Here is a 17484-nt window from a genome sequence, read left to right as displayed (position 1 = left end):
GATCAGGAACTGCCTTCAGCTGGGTCAAGTGCTGACGCAGGAGTTTGGGGAGCCTTTTATGTCCCTTAGGCTCAGATCAGGAGAGAAGCAGACTAGCACTTTGAGTCCTTATGGTGTCCTGGATTAAAGGGTGAAGTTGCAGTCCCAGTTCTCTTCCCACACAGTCAAGAGTACAGCAGGCAGCAGAACAACACAGCAAGGCTGCAGTTCCTTCAGAGCAGCAGTCTGGCAGAGTGGCAGTACTTAGAGCAGCACAGCACTCCTCCTTCCTGGGAGAGTATCCACAGGTCAGGAGTGTTCTGAAGAGTTGGTGTCTGAGGTTCCTTTTTTATATCCTTTTGCCCTGGTTCTGGAAGGTGGGAGAAGGTTCGAGGCAGTTGTTGTGATGTACATGGAATTTCTTGTCTTCCCTGCCCTGGTACCAAGCTGGCTGCAGTGACAATGTGAGGTTGTTATGCCTTTTGTGTGAAGGCAGAGTATATATATATTTTTTTTTTGCAGAGTTTTATATAGCGCGAACTAGACCCGAACCGAATCAGGTATCAGAGCGCTTTACATAGCACCAGTTATGTTACATGAGGACACACTTTCATTTTAGGCACAGGGAGATTAAGTGATTTTCCCAGAACCACAGGAGGATTTTTGGCGTTACCGAGGCTCGAACCCAGATCCCCAGGTCCGAGGTCGAGCGCCTTAGCCATTAGGCCAACTCCTCTCATAGGTTAGCATAGGTTATTTAGTTGCAGGTGAGGCTTTGCTCATCTCCGCCCCAATGCTGCCACCAGATGGCCTATTTAGGCACACCTAATACCTCTATTATGTGACTGTCTGGCAGGAACTAACAAGGTCTAACTGTCAGTTACACCCAGTCATATGACCCAGGCCAAGCTACTGGTGCAAAAGGGCAAAGAGCAGGAAAATGCCAACTTTCTAGAAATGGCATTTTCCAAATTGTAAGGAAAAATCCAACTTTACCATTAAAGAGATTTTATTATTACAAGGGACTAAGAGCAGGAAAATGGCAACTTTCTGGAAATGGCATTTTCAAAATTGTAAGGAAAATCCAACTTTACCATTAAAGAGGTTTATTGTTACAATTTCACTAAACATGACATATCTACCTGCTCCAAATTAAAAATGACAGGTAATTATATATAATAAATAATACCCAATGTTGTCCTAAGGCAGGCGTAGGCCTCACAGTAGTGTGAAAAAAATTTAGGAGTTTTTTATTACCACGACATCTAAAACTTTAAAGTGTATGTTCAACCTATCACTTACACAGTGCCCTGTCCTATGAGCTACTCAGGGCCTACCTAAAGGTTGACTTACATACAATAAAAGAGGAGCCTAAGGCTTAGTAAGGGGGTTTGAATGCCAAGTCAACATGGTAGTTTAACACTGCACTCATGTTGCAATGGCAAGCCTGGGGCATGTTTCAAAGTCATACTTAAGTGGGTGGCATAATGAGTGCTGTAGGCCCACTGGTAGTATTTAATTTACAGACCCTAGGTATATGGCATACAACTCTGCAAGGAACTTACAGATACATTAAATATGCCAATTGGGCATTAGCCAAATGTAACCATGTTTTAAGGGAGCGAGCACAAGCACTTTAGCACTAGTTAGCAGATGTAAACGCAAAGAGTCCCAAGGCCAACAAATATACGTTCAGTAAAGTGGAGGAGGAGAGGCAGAAGGTTTGGGGGGGGGCATTCTAAGAATGACAGATCTAACATTTAGTATATGATAATTATGTCAGAATGCAATCAGACAATATTATTCTGGCACCACACCAAAGGTGACACATTGATATTGGTTCAAGGTTTGCAATAATCCAACGGATGATCGATCTTTAGTAGAATTAGGTACGCAATACACCTCTACCAGTAGTATTAGGCCAGCAGATGCAGAGCAATGCACAAGCGATAGTCCCCAGGTACTATCTCAGGTTCTGTCTGCCCACTGCCAACATCAGGTTAACCCAAATGACGTTCAGTCCCCCATCCCTGCCCATCGTCACTAACTCATGGTGATTTCTTGGAATGTGGCTGGGCTAAATAGAAGAATGGCTCTTCCTCACTGGCACAACTTAGTTGAAAGGTATGATATCTGTTTTTTTTGCAGGAGACCTGGAGCATGGTCCCCCTGTTCAAGTCAGGATTTAGGTGCTTTTGTTCTCCTACGACGACGATCGGAATAGGGCATCTGTCTGGAGGTCTGATTATTTGACTGCGCATTGCTTTGGGTTGCCGGATTACACTCCGTCCAAGCACTGGTCCAGATATTTTGGGACTAGGTATTAGGGGATTCAGGGAGGGCACAAATTGATTTGTTTAATATGTATGCATGAGGGACTAAGGGCGGTAGGACCTCGCCAACTATCATCTTTTTGGAGGAAAGCCTAGTCAGATGCTCACCTCACTCTAGAGTGATAGTTGCAGGTGATCTAAAAAGTACCTTTGAGCCGCTCGACAAAGAAGATCTGATGGGCACTGAGGCCGTTGATAATAAATAGGTTGTCTCTTCTTTACTCCTGGCACCAATAAAAAAAATGACACAGACAGCACTTCACATTAATGCCCTAAATGTGGAGATAGGCCTAAGTAAATGGCAGAGTCCCTTCAGATAGGCAGGGCGCCAATGCATATAATCGAGTGAGCTGCCCCTCTCACATCGATTACATCCTCTTAGATGTAAGATTAAGGGGAAACTTAGTCGACATGAGTGTGAACAACACCACAGAGAGCGACCACAACCCTCTCTGTTTAACTATGCACCCCTTGTTGTAAGCCCCTTATTACCTCAAGACTCATTCAGCCCCAATACTAACTAGGGACATTATGACCATGAACAATAAGAGAGCTCTAAAATGGCAGAAGGTGGTACTGCAAGGAGAAAAGAACTTAGCCATAGGGCATGACTTGGTAGTGGGCACAGGAGAACTTGAGTCCGCGGTTGCCAGTGTAAGAGATCTGGATGATGCAACCGTGGTCCATTCCAGAACCTTTGACTGAATTAATGCCCATTTTGTAGTTCTTGGTTCAGATCGCAAGCAAAATAAGCAGCCAAAAGGGGCTTATTCATGCTACACCAAAGACTGCCCAAGTGAGCGATCTTTTCTTGCAGCATCAATCGAAGATACAAATTGCCTTTTGATACGAATTGCCAGGAAACGCTACAAGGCCACCCTGCGTGCGGCTAAGGTTGCATGGGACAATTCTCATTGGGAGCAATTGAGGGAAGTAAGTGTGGCAAAGAACGCTCATTTATTTTGATCCCTAGTCACTTGGAGTAACAAATCAGGCGTTCCTTCGCCACCCAACTATATCATCTCCGTAGTATGGCACAGTCATTCTGGAAGCTCTATTCAGTCAAGGAGGACATGCGCTTGGAAGAGACAATAGAGCCTCTAGGATATCATACAGATGAAGAGCTCTTTACCCTAGGTGAAATTAAGACCGCGGTGGATAGAAAAGTCCCATCCAAAGCAGCAGGCCCACATGGCAGTACTGAGATATTTTTTTTTTAACAACTCTTTTTATTGAGAGATCACACAGAAGACACAGCACTCCGTACCCCGGAGGAACTGCAACAGGCATATCATAGCATATTCAGCGGTCCATACAACATTTTGTAACATAACCCTGGGCCCCCCACCCAACAGCCCCCCCAGCCCCCACCCTCAACCCAGACCCCCCCAACCTCCTCCCAGCACAATGTCTCTTTATTCCTGTGGAAAGAATTGCATACATATAGCAGTGTGTATCAGGTCGCCCCCATGTCCCCCTCACATCTGCCCCTCTTCGTCTCTTAAAAATGCTGGCGGTTCCAGCCAGAGTCCCCTGTAATCTGCCCATCTTTTCCATATTTTCATATTTTATAGTGCTTCCTGGGACAGCCCATGGCCTCAAATACTGGCCGCTCTAACCCCATACAAAAGTCGAGGCCCTTTTTCCACATCAACACCTTGGGCACCTGGGGATCTTTCCATGCCTGAGCCACATCCCTCTTTGCAACTGTAAGACCCAGCAAAAGTAAATGTCGTTTATATATATTACCACCAACTCCTTCGAGGACGTGAAGAAGCCCTAGTTTGGGGGTTCGAGGGAGGTCCCAGCCCAGCACCTCAGACAAGCGGTTCCACACTCCGGTCCAGAATCTTGTAAAACTACCATATCCCCACACCGTATGTGGGAAGGTGCCCACTTCATGCCCACACCTCAAGCACGCTGGGGACTCAATCAGACCAGCCCGCCACAGTCTCTCTCTAGTGTAATAGGCCCTGTGCAGGTACTTGAACTGGATGAATCTCAGGCGCATTTCAATAGCCGCTCCTCTAGGGGCTTCAAGGGCCTCTCGCCAATCTTCCTCCTCTAGCTCCCCCACATCCCTTACCCAGGAGTCCCGCAGAGCCTGTAGAGAGGATGAGCAATGCGTGACCAGTGTTTGGTAGATACAGGATATTTTCTTCTCCTCCAGGTCTCCCATGAACACCTTCGCCTCTATTGGACTAAACTCAGGTAAGGAGTCCAGTCCCTCCAACGCGGGTGCAAGGGCATGGCGGAATTGTAGGGACTTAAAAAACTGCGTTCAGGGCATACAAAATTCTTCACTGAGCTCTTGAAAGGATTTAAGCGACGTGCCCTAGTGTAGAGATTCCTATGAAATCCCAGCCTCGGAAGCCCCGCAGCGACGCCAGCGCTGGCAGTCGCCCATTATGCCAGAGCGGGGTCTCTGCCGTTAGCCTACCCCACCATCCCATACGACGCAACGACTGTCGCCAGATCTGAAAGACCACTTGGGTAGCCCTGGGCAGCCCCTTTCTCAACGGCGCCGAGTATAAGATAGTGTGTAATGTCTCGGGGTATCTCTCAAGGGCATAGGCTGGGTCTCCCCTGTCCCCATACCACCATTCATTTAGGACCAGGAGATGGGACGCCTGGTAGTAGGATTGAATGTCTGATGTTGCCAACCCTCCGCAGTACGTGGACAGAAAGCAGGTGCGCAAGGCCACTCGCACCGCCCCTCCCGCCCACAGGAACTGCCCCAGAGCCGAGTTCACTTGCCTGAACCACTGCGGCAAAATCGGATACGGGTGGTTCTGTAGCTCATACAGAAAGCGCGGAAGGGCAACCATCTTAAAGATAGCCGACCTACCGTAAAGGTTGAGGGGCATACGGAACCAGGACTTCATCTCCATCTCGGTCCCAGGCAGGTACTATGTTGCGTTCCCACGCAATAGTGTGCCAAACTGTCAAGAACACCCCCAAATACTTGAGGCCTCCAGTCGCTACCTGCAGGGCCAATGCCCACGAACCAATCCCCACGCGATCACCGAGCACCCAAAAAGTAGATTTACGCGGGTTAAAGTACAATCCCGACACCTCACCAAGGATTCTCATAATTTCCAGGACTCTGGGCCCCGATCTATTCACATCTGTGAGGAAAAATAGGAAGTCATCTGCGTATAACGCGATCCTGTCCGATGGTCCTGCCTCCCACTCAAAACCGCGCAGCTGCGCGTCTATCCGGACCCACGCTGCCAGTGGCTCCAAAGCTAGAGCGAACAGGTACGGCGAGAGGGGGCATCCCTGTCGGGTGCCTCGCCCTACAGACGTGGCCCCCGCTACTCTCCCCGAGGCCGTCAAATCAGTATACAACAGCTTCAGATATGACATAAAATGCGGCCCAAAGTTAAGATGCGGGAGGAGTGCAAAGAGGTAAACCCAACTCAGGGAATCAAAGGCCCTGTCAATGTCAGCTAGCAACAGCGCCGCTTGGGCTCCAGTTCTCCCAATCGCCTCCACTGCTACATGTGCGCGTATGATATTATGTCTCGTCGCCCTGCGGGGCATAAACCCGGCCTGATCTGGGTGGATCAGGTCCATAATGTATGGGAGGAGCCGGTTCGCAAGAGCCTTAACCAGTATTTTGGCCTCAATGTTCAGAAGAGAGATCGGTCGATACAACTTGTGCTTATCCGGGAGTCGTCCGGGTTTGCAAAACACAACGAATTCAGCGTGCCTCCAGTCCGCCGGCAAGAGCCCTTGTTCTCTTGCCGCTTCCAGGGCTTCCTTATAGTGGGACCCTAACTGGAGATGGTATTTCTTAAAGAACTCGCTCGGAAACCCATTGGGCCCAAGGGCCTTGCCTGTATTGAGCTCCCCCAGGGCCGTGCCCAGTTCTTCAGCAGACAACGGAAGCTCAAGCCACTCTTGTACGTCATCTGGGAGCACGCGGGGTGGGAGGGTCGCGATAAAGCCATCAATGTCCGGCACGGGAAGACACTCCGACGGAGCATACTGGGCCACGTAGTACCGGGCGAAGCTATCTGCCAGCACCTTCGGAGCCGAAATCGAGGCCCCAGTATCATCTCTGAGACCCGGCAGTACCTGCGCCTGAAATGTGTTTTGGCAGATGTAGCATTGTACTAGATTTATCGCCCCACTGATACATTCTGCTCCGTGTCGCCAGCCATACCCGCCGAGCCTAGTCAAGCAGCAGGGACGCATAGGACTGCTGTGGTAGGTGTAGTTGTCCCACTTTCCCATCCTCCCTAGCAACCCCACATTGCATCTCCAGCAATTCCACCGCCGCTGCGGCCTTCACCAACTCTTCCTTTCATCTCTGACGAGCCGCCCCGCACCAGGCAATATCCACAACACGGAGCGTAGGCTTCAGGGCCTCCCATAACATCCCCACATCTGACACTGTGCCCATGTTATCTTCCCAGTAATGGGCTATAGCCTCCCCCAAGTGGCACTGATAGTCCTCCTGCTGCAAAGTCCAAGCTGAGAGGCTCCACCTAAACAGCTGCCTCCCCCTATCTAAAGCAATATCCACCGTTACGGGGGAGTGGTCCGACAACCCGCGCGGTAGAATGGACGCCGCTTCGACCCTTCCTATCACTGCGCTGGGGACAAAAATGTAATCACGTCTTGAAAACGATTTATGTACTGCTGAAACATATGTATACTCCCGACTATGTGCATAGAGATAGCACCACGTATCCACCCATCCCATTCCCTGCACCATGCCTCCCAGTTTGGTGGGTGTGTCAGCAACTTGTCCTCCCCCGGGTCTGCAGTGATCCATTCGGCAATGCATAACATCATTCCAATCACCCCCTATCACTGCAGGTCCTTCTGGAATCTCCGCCCACACTGCATACAACTTCTCTATCAGTGACCACTGTAACAGGGGCGGGGCGTACACACTCCCAGTCCCCAGAGGCTCTGCACCAATCATCCCCTTTATAAACACATACCGGCCCAGCGGATCAATCCACTGTGTCGAGTGAACATAGGACAATCTACGATGGACCAAAATGGCCACTCCTCTGGACCCTCTCCCAAACCCCGCATGATAGACCTGATCATAGCCATACCTGTGCAGGCTGAGCGTTTTGATGCCCAGCAGATGCGTCTCCTGGAGCTAGAGAATATCTGCTTTCTCTCTTTTCCCCAGTCTCAGAACTGCTCCCCTCTTTATTTTATCAAGCATACCCCGCACATTCCAACTTATGACCCTCATAGATGCCCTAGGCATCCCCAGTCCAGGACCCTCAACCGCCATATAATCGCAAGCACATCACAGGGCACAGCAACGGGCACAGCGGGCATGTACACACCAAAAACCACAACTGAGATGACATTAAGCCATACAACCCCCCATCTTCCCCCACCCCCTCCCTCCCTTCCCTAAGCCCCAATCCCCAAGCCCTGAACCCTGTCCCACAACGTCCCCTCATCCCCCCAACCTCCCCCCCATACCTCAGCAACATTGAAGTACCTGTCGCGGCATAGGATATTCCCAGCCCCCAACGGGAGGCCGGAGACCATCTATCCCAATGGATCCACATGAACAGCCCACCCAAACCCCAACCTACCCCCCCAGAAAACAAACTCTAATCAAGGGGGAAAGCATCCGCCCTTAATACATCACCCCCCCTTAACCGCCACCCCCATCAATCAAAGTCTCAAAGTCTCAATCATTCAGCAGTCTCTGTTAGCCCCTTCTTGCAGGTCCATCATCACGTCCCAGCATGACTCCATCCTACCAGGTACCACAGGAGCTCATATCCACCACCACACCACCAGGTATAGTTCAAATGTTCAAGGATCAGTCTGTGGTGAGTCGGGGGCGATCTTCCTCTCATCCGCCGCCCCTCTTAAGGTGGAGCCCCTCCTAGATATGGACCTCCAATTGCTTTTGCTCCGTGAATGTCGGGGGTCCGCCTCCGTGCCCCGCTCGAAGAGGAATCCGAGTATCGGCCCGGCGGAGTATGCGCTCTCACTTTCACTGTCTCATCAGTCCAATGGAACACCTCCTCAGGGGTGTCGCAGAAGAGCGTGCGGGACTGATACACCACTCGTAAGCGGGCCGGGTATAATAATGCATAGGAGATCTTAAGATCCCGCAGGCTTGCCTTGGCCGCTGTAAAGGATTGTCTCTTTTGTTGTACAAGCCGAGTGTAGTCCGGAAAAATCAAGATCTTTTGGTTTTCGCACATGAGGGGTTTCTTCGCTCGTGCTTGTCGCAGAATAGTGTCCCGGTCGTGATAGTTCATCAGTTTAGCGATCACTGGTCTGGGGCACGCTCCCTCCTGCGGCTTTTGCATGAGAGCTCTATGCACACGCTCTATCACAAAGCATTTGGAGAGGGAGTCTGGTGGGAGCCAACCCTCCAGCCACTGGGTCAAGAAACTCTCCATGTTGCCCTTCTCACATCCCTCCGGGAATCCCACAAATCGCATGTTGTCCCGCCGGGCCCGCCCTTCTGCATCCTCCGCCCGGAGTGCTAGGCCTTTCTGGCTCCCCTCCATGGCGGCCACCTTCCGCTTCAGGATTGCCACATCGTCCTCCACACCCGAGATCCGTGCCTCCGCCTCTGTGATGCGGGCAACCGCATTCCGCAGGTCCTGGCACAGTAGTGAAATATCTGCTCCCACGGCGCCAATCTTCGCATCTAACATATCTCAGGATTGGGTTATCGCCGCCATAAGTGCTGCATTGTCCGGCCCGAGCCCTGTTGGCCTCCAGTGGCCCCGGCACCGCCACTCGGTCCCGTGAATTTGTCTATGGGACTCTGCTTCGAGGTTCCACCTCCACTCCCACCTCTAGTCATCGTGGACCGTGGCTGGGGCACTGGTCTTGGGATGCACTGCCCAGACTCCGGAATGCCTTCACCAACACTGCCAACACCACGTCTGGTGTTCGATTTGCCGGGCAGTTTCGCCAGGATCAATCAGGGGCAGATGGGCCGCCACCGCAGGGGTGTACGCAGCGTCGCCCCTCCGCTCTCTTCTCTGAGGGGCCCCCTGCAACCTCCACGGGGATCCCCGTTCAGCGCCCCGTCTAGGTCCCTGCATGAACCACTAAGATCCTTCTGGCCCAAATATGCACAGCGCCCTCCACACCCAATGTGAGCTCTGCAGCTGCCTCACCGGAGTCCGACCTGACTCCCAACGTCGTCTTCCCGATGATAGGGTATGGGTAGCGTCTTCGCAGGTGGCACCCTCCTTCCGCTCAGGCCGCACTCTGGACCCCCCGGCCCTACCACAGCAAATTCCGGCACTACCAGGTCGTCCAGGACCGAAGTCAAGCCACGGATCACCAGCCCCAATGAAATCTCCTCCAAGCTCCGTCGAAGCGTCTCCACGCTCCGGGCCTTTTCCCCAGCAGCAGCAAGCCAGTGGGGTTAATATAGTCCTGTGCCCCCTTCAAGGGCTGTCGCCGGTCATCATCCACCAGGCACTATCCAGCATCCCCACAGAGGACCCACTGTCCCCGAAGCGCCAGACCGGTGCAGCCGCCTCCTGGGTCTCCCCACCGTACCTCCAAAATGTAGTCCCAGGCTTCACATGTGCAGCTAGGCCCCGCTTCTCTGAGGCCCCTGCAGCCCAGCCGTGATGTAGGGGATCCAGGAGCCCCACCAATAATCACCGCCAGCTCTAGAGGGTGGGAGACCCCATGTAGGTCGCCAGGGAAGTTCGGGGCACCTCCGCACCCCCGAGCCCAATTGCGATATTTGTAGCCGCCTGCGGCACCTCCGGCCCGGGGAGCACCCAAATCGAGGTCTCGGCTGCTCGGCGCCCAGCTAGGCCGCAGCTTGATCTCCGCCGCAGCCCGACGCCGGGAAGCCCCAGAGCCCGGATAAAGCCACCGGAGGGTCCCTCGGCTGATCAGCACTCCAAACCAACGTTTTAGGCAGTCGCAAGGGCTGGGGGGAAAGGATAGTTCGCCTGATTAATTACGGGCTGGACGGAGCTCTTTCAGGCAGCGTCCGACATGCGAGCCCGCTAAGCCACGCCCCCGAGATTTGTTTTTATCTGACATTCCCAACTGGGCCCGATACATCCTTCTCTTGGCAAATGTAATAGCAAAAGGTGCCCCGGTCATTGAGTCTCGGAAAGGAGCAGAGGTGGTTCCAATTTATAAAAAGGGAGCAAAGGATGACCCCTCAAATTATAGGCCTTAAAGCCTGATCGATGCCCTTCAGAAGGTGTTTAGCAGAGTCTTGCTGCAGAGGATACTGCAGTGGGCAGACGATCACGCTATTTTATCACAGTTTCAGGCCAACTTAAGGACCAGGACGGGGACTATTGACCCGGACTTTAGGCTGCAGACCATCTACTGCAAAGAGTTGGTGATTAGCAAAGGCAGTCTTTATTTAGCGTTTATTGATCTAAAGACTGCCTTTGACCTAGTTCCAAGGAGACAACTATGGTCAGTGCTCAAAGACCTGGGGATTCTTTTGTTCATCCTTGACCTTATCGTTAGGCTGTACAAAGATACTTATGCGCAGGTCAGGTGGGGGTCGCAGGGCCAGTTGACTGACCATGTCCCAGTAAGCAAGGGAGTCCGACAGGGTTGCGTACTGGCCCCTACCCTATTCTCACTTTATGTGAACGGAGTGGTACATTTTCTGCTGTAAGATCCTGCAGATGCACCGAGTCTGAGGAGGGTTAAGGTACCCACCCTCTTGTTCGCAGATGACACCCTATTGGTGTCTAAGACCCCAAAGGGTTACAATGTCTTTTGAACAGGTTTCAACTTTTCTGCGACTCAAGAGGGCTGGTGATCAACATAACTAAAACAAAACTCAAGACCTTTAACCCCCCCCCCCAAGTCTTTTCGAGGCAGTCTTCTGCTTGGTGGGAAACCTCTAGAAAGCGTGAGCACTTTTGATTACCTTGGCATCCATCTCGCAGATAACATGTCTTGGAAAAACAATCTTGAAAAAATGCTAATGAACCACAAAAGGGTAATGGGATCACTTGGGAAGGAACACCCCTTTTGCACAGCAGACTGGTTGCGCCAGCCCTCCATGCATACAAAGCAAAGGCTGTGAGCACAGCTTTGTATTGGGCCGAGTTGTGGTGATTTGAGAAGACCAAAGGCCTCTGCAAATCAGAACGCAAATTCCTTAGGGAATTAGTGATGCTGCCAAAGTACATTCCTGTATTACCCTTATGCTCGATATGGGAAGGCGTTCTATAGGAGAGGTAGCAAGGCTGCGACCCATGATTTTTTGGACCCATGTTAGGAGGACTGAGGAGCTTCTGCCTTATGCGGAAGCCCTTTCAGAGGTTATTCGGTTGGACACAAGTAGTAAAGTGGGTTGGATTGCCAATGTCAGAAAATTGATGACAGACATAGCGCTCAAAGCTCATTGGGATAAACAGGACCCACTGAGGAAAGTGCTCAAGTGTTCCTACTGAAATTGAGTGGACCAGCAAGAAAGTAGCATCCCAAACTTGGGGAGACTGACAGCAGAATTCTATCTCCACAAGCAGGAAAGACATTTGGAGCCTTTTCTAGATATAATTCAGATCCCGCAGGATACGTTCTTATATATTCATTTCAGATTTGGTACACTTCCTGTTAACGAAACCATAGCTAAATGGCACACATGCAACCAACTCCCTAAGTATTATCCGTGCTGCAAGACCTCTGAAGAAAGTATTGCCCATGTCATGTTTGTTTGCCAGGCATATTCCACACCTTGGGCAAAGTGGTCAAAACCGGTTTGCCAGCAATTGGGCACTCGGGAGCATCACGTTGCCTTGCGCATTCTTAGATCGGACCAAAGACCACTTTTTATCTGCAGTGTGGCTAAGTTTATAAGCCATGCATGGTTAATTAGGAGGAAGGTCCTGACAGGAACCTGGCAGCCCACAGCCATATGAGGCTTATATGTAGCTGACGCTGGGCTTTCAAGAAAATATACTAAGGCTGTTTTTATACTTGAGTGTATCCCTTACTGTTCTCATCTTATTGACAATGCTTCCCGGCTGGGCGCTTGTAAGTTAGTCCTAGCTGAACTTGGACTTCAAAATGGAAGTTATAGTGCTATATTTACTTTTTAAAATGTTAATTATGTATATTTAATTCTTATGTGCACTTTTGATAGTCTTATCCGTGATACGCTGATAGCACGATAGATGCATGATCAAGCATGATACTATGTGGCCCGGTTGTACGCATTTGTTGTAGCATGTTTAGGATGATGGAACTATTTTACACTGTCTCCTTTACTAAAAATTGCATTGTCTCCTTTATTACCTTTTACGACATGTGCGGTCATATTAATGTTTATATAAATGCAACATTCTCAGTAGGACACTAAATGCATCAAAAGGGGTTTTTTATGATGGCCATGCTACTTGTATTCATCTTAGTTGTCATTTTGATTGTCTTTTTATCTGATTGAAATAATCTTTTATCAATGTTTTCAGAAATGTATTTAGTGAATTCTTTCTTTTTTTCATGTACTCGAACTTGAAGATGTGTATTCTATGCACTTGCACTTTTTGGGGTTGATTGTGGTACATTTAATGTTCTTTTTTACGAACTCAGTCTCCCAATGTTGTACTGTTTGCAGTGCACTTTTATGGTTGTAAATGACCTAAATAAAGTTTGAAATAAATAAATAAATAATCCATTTTGCATGACTCTTATGTGAACTTGTTTTTTGTAACTCCAACCATTGAACCATTGCTGCTTAAATCCAGTTTGGGCTTTGATACCGAAGCAGATTGATCACTAACTAAATGCATCACAGAGTGGTTGTGAGAAATCATAAGTACACTAGGAGCATTTTGTACATACTTTTCGTTTGGTAAGGGGTGTATGAGTCACATTTAATTACTTTACGAAATCGACTTATTTTTCATGAATATGGGTCCGTAGCACGTAACATGTTACTGTGATTTTGCTCTTGTACTACTCCTAGGATACTCATGGGATCTGGGAGTTTGCCAAGCATCAGCAAAGAATACTGGCAATTCAGGAGTTAGCCAGAAGTACTACAAGTGTAAGTCACACTTACTCATAGCCACATATTTGTGAATCCGGCCCCATGTGGTGAATTTCTTTGAGTTTTTTTTTTAAGTGCTAGCATTTCACAGCCACAGAAACTAACTAGGCCTGATTCACAGTCACTTTATTATGAGAATGTGTGGCTTACTTGTGCTTTACTTCTGGCTTACTCCTGAATTCCAGATGAGGGGATACATGTTCATCCATGCAATGATTTGTAAATGTCTGAGATGGCCCAACCAAAAACTAGAGTAAAAATTGTGATGCGGAATGCCAACCGGTTAAGCAGTAATTTAACTTGTGAGATGGTACCCAAAATACTACTTAGGCATAACCTATGTATTACTATTGCAGGAGATGCATCTACTCTGGAATAATTGTGGATTTATTGGTAGAGGACAGTATGAATTAGTGACACACACAGATGTTTATCAGCGTTTAGAGGACTGGCAATTTTAGTGGAGAGGTTCGCTCCATTTGCTGCAGATAATTTGGATTGGTGAACAGTTGATGATTCTATCTATAAATCTACCAAGACTCTAAGAAGAGGTAGTCTTTCTTTCTTTCTTTCTTTCTTTCTTTCTTTCTTTCTTTCTTTCTTTCTTTCTTTCTTTCTTTCTTTCTTTCTTTCTTTCTTTCTTTCCCTGTCCTTTGGTCTTTCTATCTTTGTTCATTCTTTAATTCTTACGTTCCATTTTTTCTTTCCTATTTTTCTTTCTTTTTCTTTTTAGCCTTCTTTCTTTTTTCTGTCCTTCCAACTTTCTTTTTTGCCTTCCTTTTTTCCCTCTTTCCTTTTTGACTTTTTTCTCTCCTTATTCTCTTATTCTTTCTTTCTTTTTTGCCTTCTTTCATTTTATTTTCCATCTTTTCATTTTTCTTTTTTCTTAAAGCCTTCTTTTCTTTTTCTTTCTTCAATTCTTTCTTTTCCTTCCTTCTCTTCATCTTTCTTTCCTTTCCAACGAAAATAATTTCTTATCTGGGGTCCTGCAGGGCTCCATTTTAAGCCCTTTACTGTTTAATATTTATATGGTTTCCCTTATTGCACTGATAGAGTCATACGGCATACTTGTAACATCATATGCCGATGACACCCAACTTGTGGTCTCTATGGATAAAAATTCCACCAATGCGGAACTAAATTTTAAGATCTGTTTAACAGATGTCTTCCGTTGGATGGCCTATAACCACCTAAGATGTAATGCCAACAAAACCGAGATCTTACCCTTGGGCAAGGAGGCCGTATTTTGTCCGAAGGACTAGTGGCCTGAGGAGTCACCTGCTCAGCCCCACTCAGTAGAAACTGCAAGAAATCTAGGGGTCTTATTTGATTCCTCCCTTTCCTTTGACCAACATGTAAGGAATATGGCAGGGAGCTGCTTTAGCATCATTAAGTCTATGAAGAAGTTTTTTGACTTCCTGTCTACTGACTCTAGAAAATCGGTTGCAGTGGCTCTGATATTATCGCGATTAGATTACTGCAATGGCCTAATAGCCGGAGTCAAAAAAGCCACGCTACAAAAACTACAGAGTGTGCAACATGCGGCGGCAAGATTAGTTCTCAAATTACCTAGAATATCTTCCGCCTCTGCTGCGCTTCAGACCCTGCATTGGCTACCCTTGCATAAAAGGATCCTGTTTAAGCTCTTGCTAACCTCTTTTAGAGCCCTTAATAAGACTGGCCCGAGATATCTTGCGAGACGTTTTACTCGCTATGATCCCCCGGGATGCCTGAGGTCGTCAGGCGGTAATCTAATCAACATCCCTAGATTCAAGCTTAAAACCAAAGGAGGAAGGACTTTTATAGTACTGGCTTCTAGGGCCTGGAATGCCATGCCCAAGGACCTCAGACTCTTTGTACAGGAAAACGCCTTTAGGAAGCATTTAAAAACCTGGATTTTCAGCCTGTCAGATGGTTTTGTAACATTTGGTTTGTACACGTGTTCAGCGCCAGGATGCTCATTTCGTAGCGACAGTTAGCGCTCTAGAAATACTCCATACAAATACAAATACAAATTCTTTCTTTTTGCCTTCTTTATGTTGTTTTTACCTTGTTTCTTTCCGCTTCTCTTTCTTTTTTGCCTACTCCCATTCAATCTTTTTTCCACTCTTTCTTTAGTGCCCTCTTTTCATTCTTTCTCTCTATCTCTCTCTCTTTCTTTCTTTCTTTTCCCTTGTTTCCAGTTTTGGTTCCTTTCTTTCTTTGCCTTCTTTCTTGTCTTCTTTCCATTTCATTTCCTTCTTTCTTTCCCTTTTGCCTTCTTTCTCTCCTCCTATATTTCTGCCTCCTTTTCTTCTTTCCCTTTTTCTTTTCATTCTTTTTGACTTCTTCCGTTCTTTCTTTCTTTCCTTCTTTCTTTCTTTTGTTGCCTAACTTCCTGTCTTCCTTCCTTTGTAAAAAACACAGTTAATGGACAGAATGTAGAACAATGTCATACATTCACCCCAGTACAAGGATCTGGGCCTAAATCCATCGTTTGTTTTGCACTCCACACCACCCTGGGTTAGACACTGGCTATATGCAAATCAGCTCTGACCCTGTGCCTCGTGGGAACAGTCCAGTCTGAACTACCAAGCCATGTCTTTCCCAGACCGGAATAAAGCATCCAAGGACCGGTTTCTGGCTATCAGCCTTCATCAGCCTGGATAGCTTGACTCCAGTGGTGTGGAGAGCCTGGGACTCACGTCTGAGCATACCCAGCCCACTCGGGGTGAAAATTGCAAAAAACACAGTTGATGGACAGAATGTAGAACAATGTCATACATTCACCCCAGTACAAGGATCTGGGCCTAAATCCATCGTTTTTTTGCACTCCACACCACCCTGGGTTAGACACTGGCTATATGCAAATCAGCTCTGACCCTGTGCCTCATGGGAACAGTCCAGTCCGAACTACCAAGCCATGTCTTTCCCAGACCGGAATCAAGCATCTAAGGACCGGTTTCTGGCTATCAGCCTTCATCAGCCTGGATAGCTTGACTCCAGTGGTGTGGAGAGCCTGGGACTCACGTCTGAGCATACCCAGCCCACTCGGGGTGAAAATTGCAAAAAACACAGTTGATGGACAGAATGTAGAACAATGTCATACATTCACCCCAGTACACGGATCTGGGCCTAAAGCCATCATTTTTTTGCACTCCACACCACCCTGGGTTAGACACTGGCTATATGCAAATCAGCTCTGACCCTGTGCCTCATGGGAACAGTCCGGTCCGAACTACCATGCCATGTATTTCCCAGACCGGAATCAAGCATCCAAGGACCAGTCCATCACCACCCCCTTTTGTACCGCTTTTGGCCGCCATAAGTGTGGCAGGGTATGTTCAGACGTGAGTCCCTTGCTCACTTTGCCACTGGATTCAAGCAAGCCGGGCTGAAGACGGCTGGAATGCCAGGAACCGGTCCTCGGAAGCTTGTTTCCGGTCCAGGGAAGACATGGCTTGGCAGTTCAGGCTGGACTGTTCCCATGAGGCACAGGGTCAGACTGATTTGCATATAGCCATGTCTGAACTGGGGTGGCAGAGTGGGCTAAAGAACGGTGATGGATTAAACCCAGATCTTTTGACTGGGTGTGAGTGTTTGAATGATACAGATGCTCCGTCCATCACCACCCCCTTTTGTACCGCTTTTGGCCGCCATAGGTGTGGCAGGGTATGCTCAGACATGAGTCCCTTGCTCACTTTGCCACTGGATTCAAGCAAGCCGGGCTGAAGGCGGCTGGAATGCCAGAAACCGGCCCTCGGAAGCTTGTTTCCGGTCCAGGGAAGACATGGCTTGGCAGTTCGGGCTGGACTGTTCCCATGAGGCACAGGGTCAGACTGATTTGCATATAGCCATGTCTGAACTGGGGTGGCAGAGTGGGCTAAAGAATGGTGATGGATTAAACCCAGATCTTTTGACTGGGTGTGAGTGTTTGATTGATTCAGATGCTCCGTCCATCACCACCCCCTTTTGTACCGCTTTTAGCCGCCATAAGTGTGGCAGGGTATGCTCAGACGTGAGTCTCTTGCTCACGTTGCCACTGGATTCAAGCAAGCCGGGCTGAAGACGGCTGGAATGCCAGAAACCGGTCCTCGGAAGCTTGTTTCCGGTCCAGGGAAGACATGGCTTGGCAGTTCGGGCTGGACTGTTCCCATGAGGCACAGGGTCAGACTGATTTGC

The sequence above is a fragment of the Lissotriton helveticus genome, chromosome 4_1, assembly GCF_964261635.1.
Source record: "Lissotriton helveticus chromosome 4_1, aLisHel1.1, whole genome shotgun sequence".
Lineage (NCBI taxonomy): Eukaryota > Metazoa > Chordata > Amphibia > Caudata > Salamandridae > Lissotriton > Lissotriton helveticus.
This window is presented reverse-complemented; position numbering follows the sequence as displayed.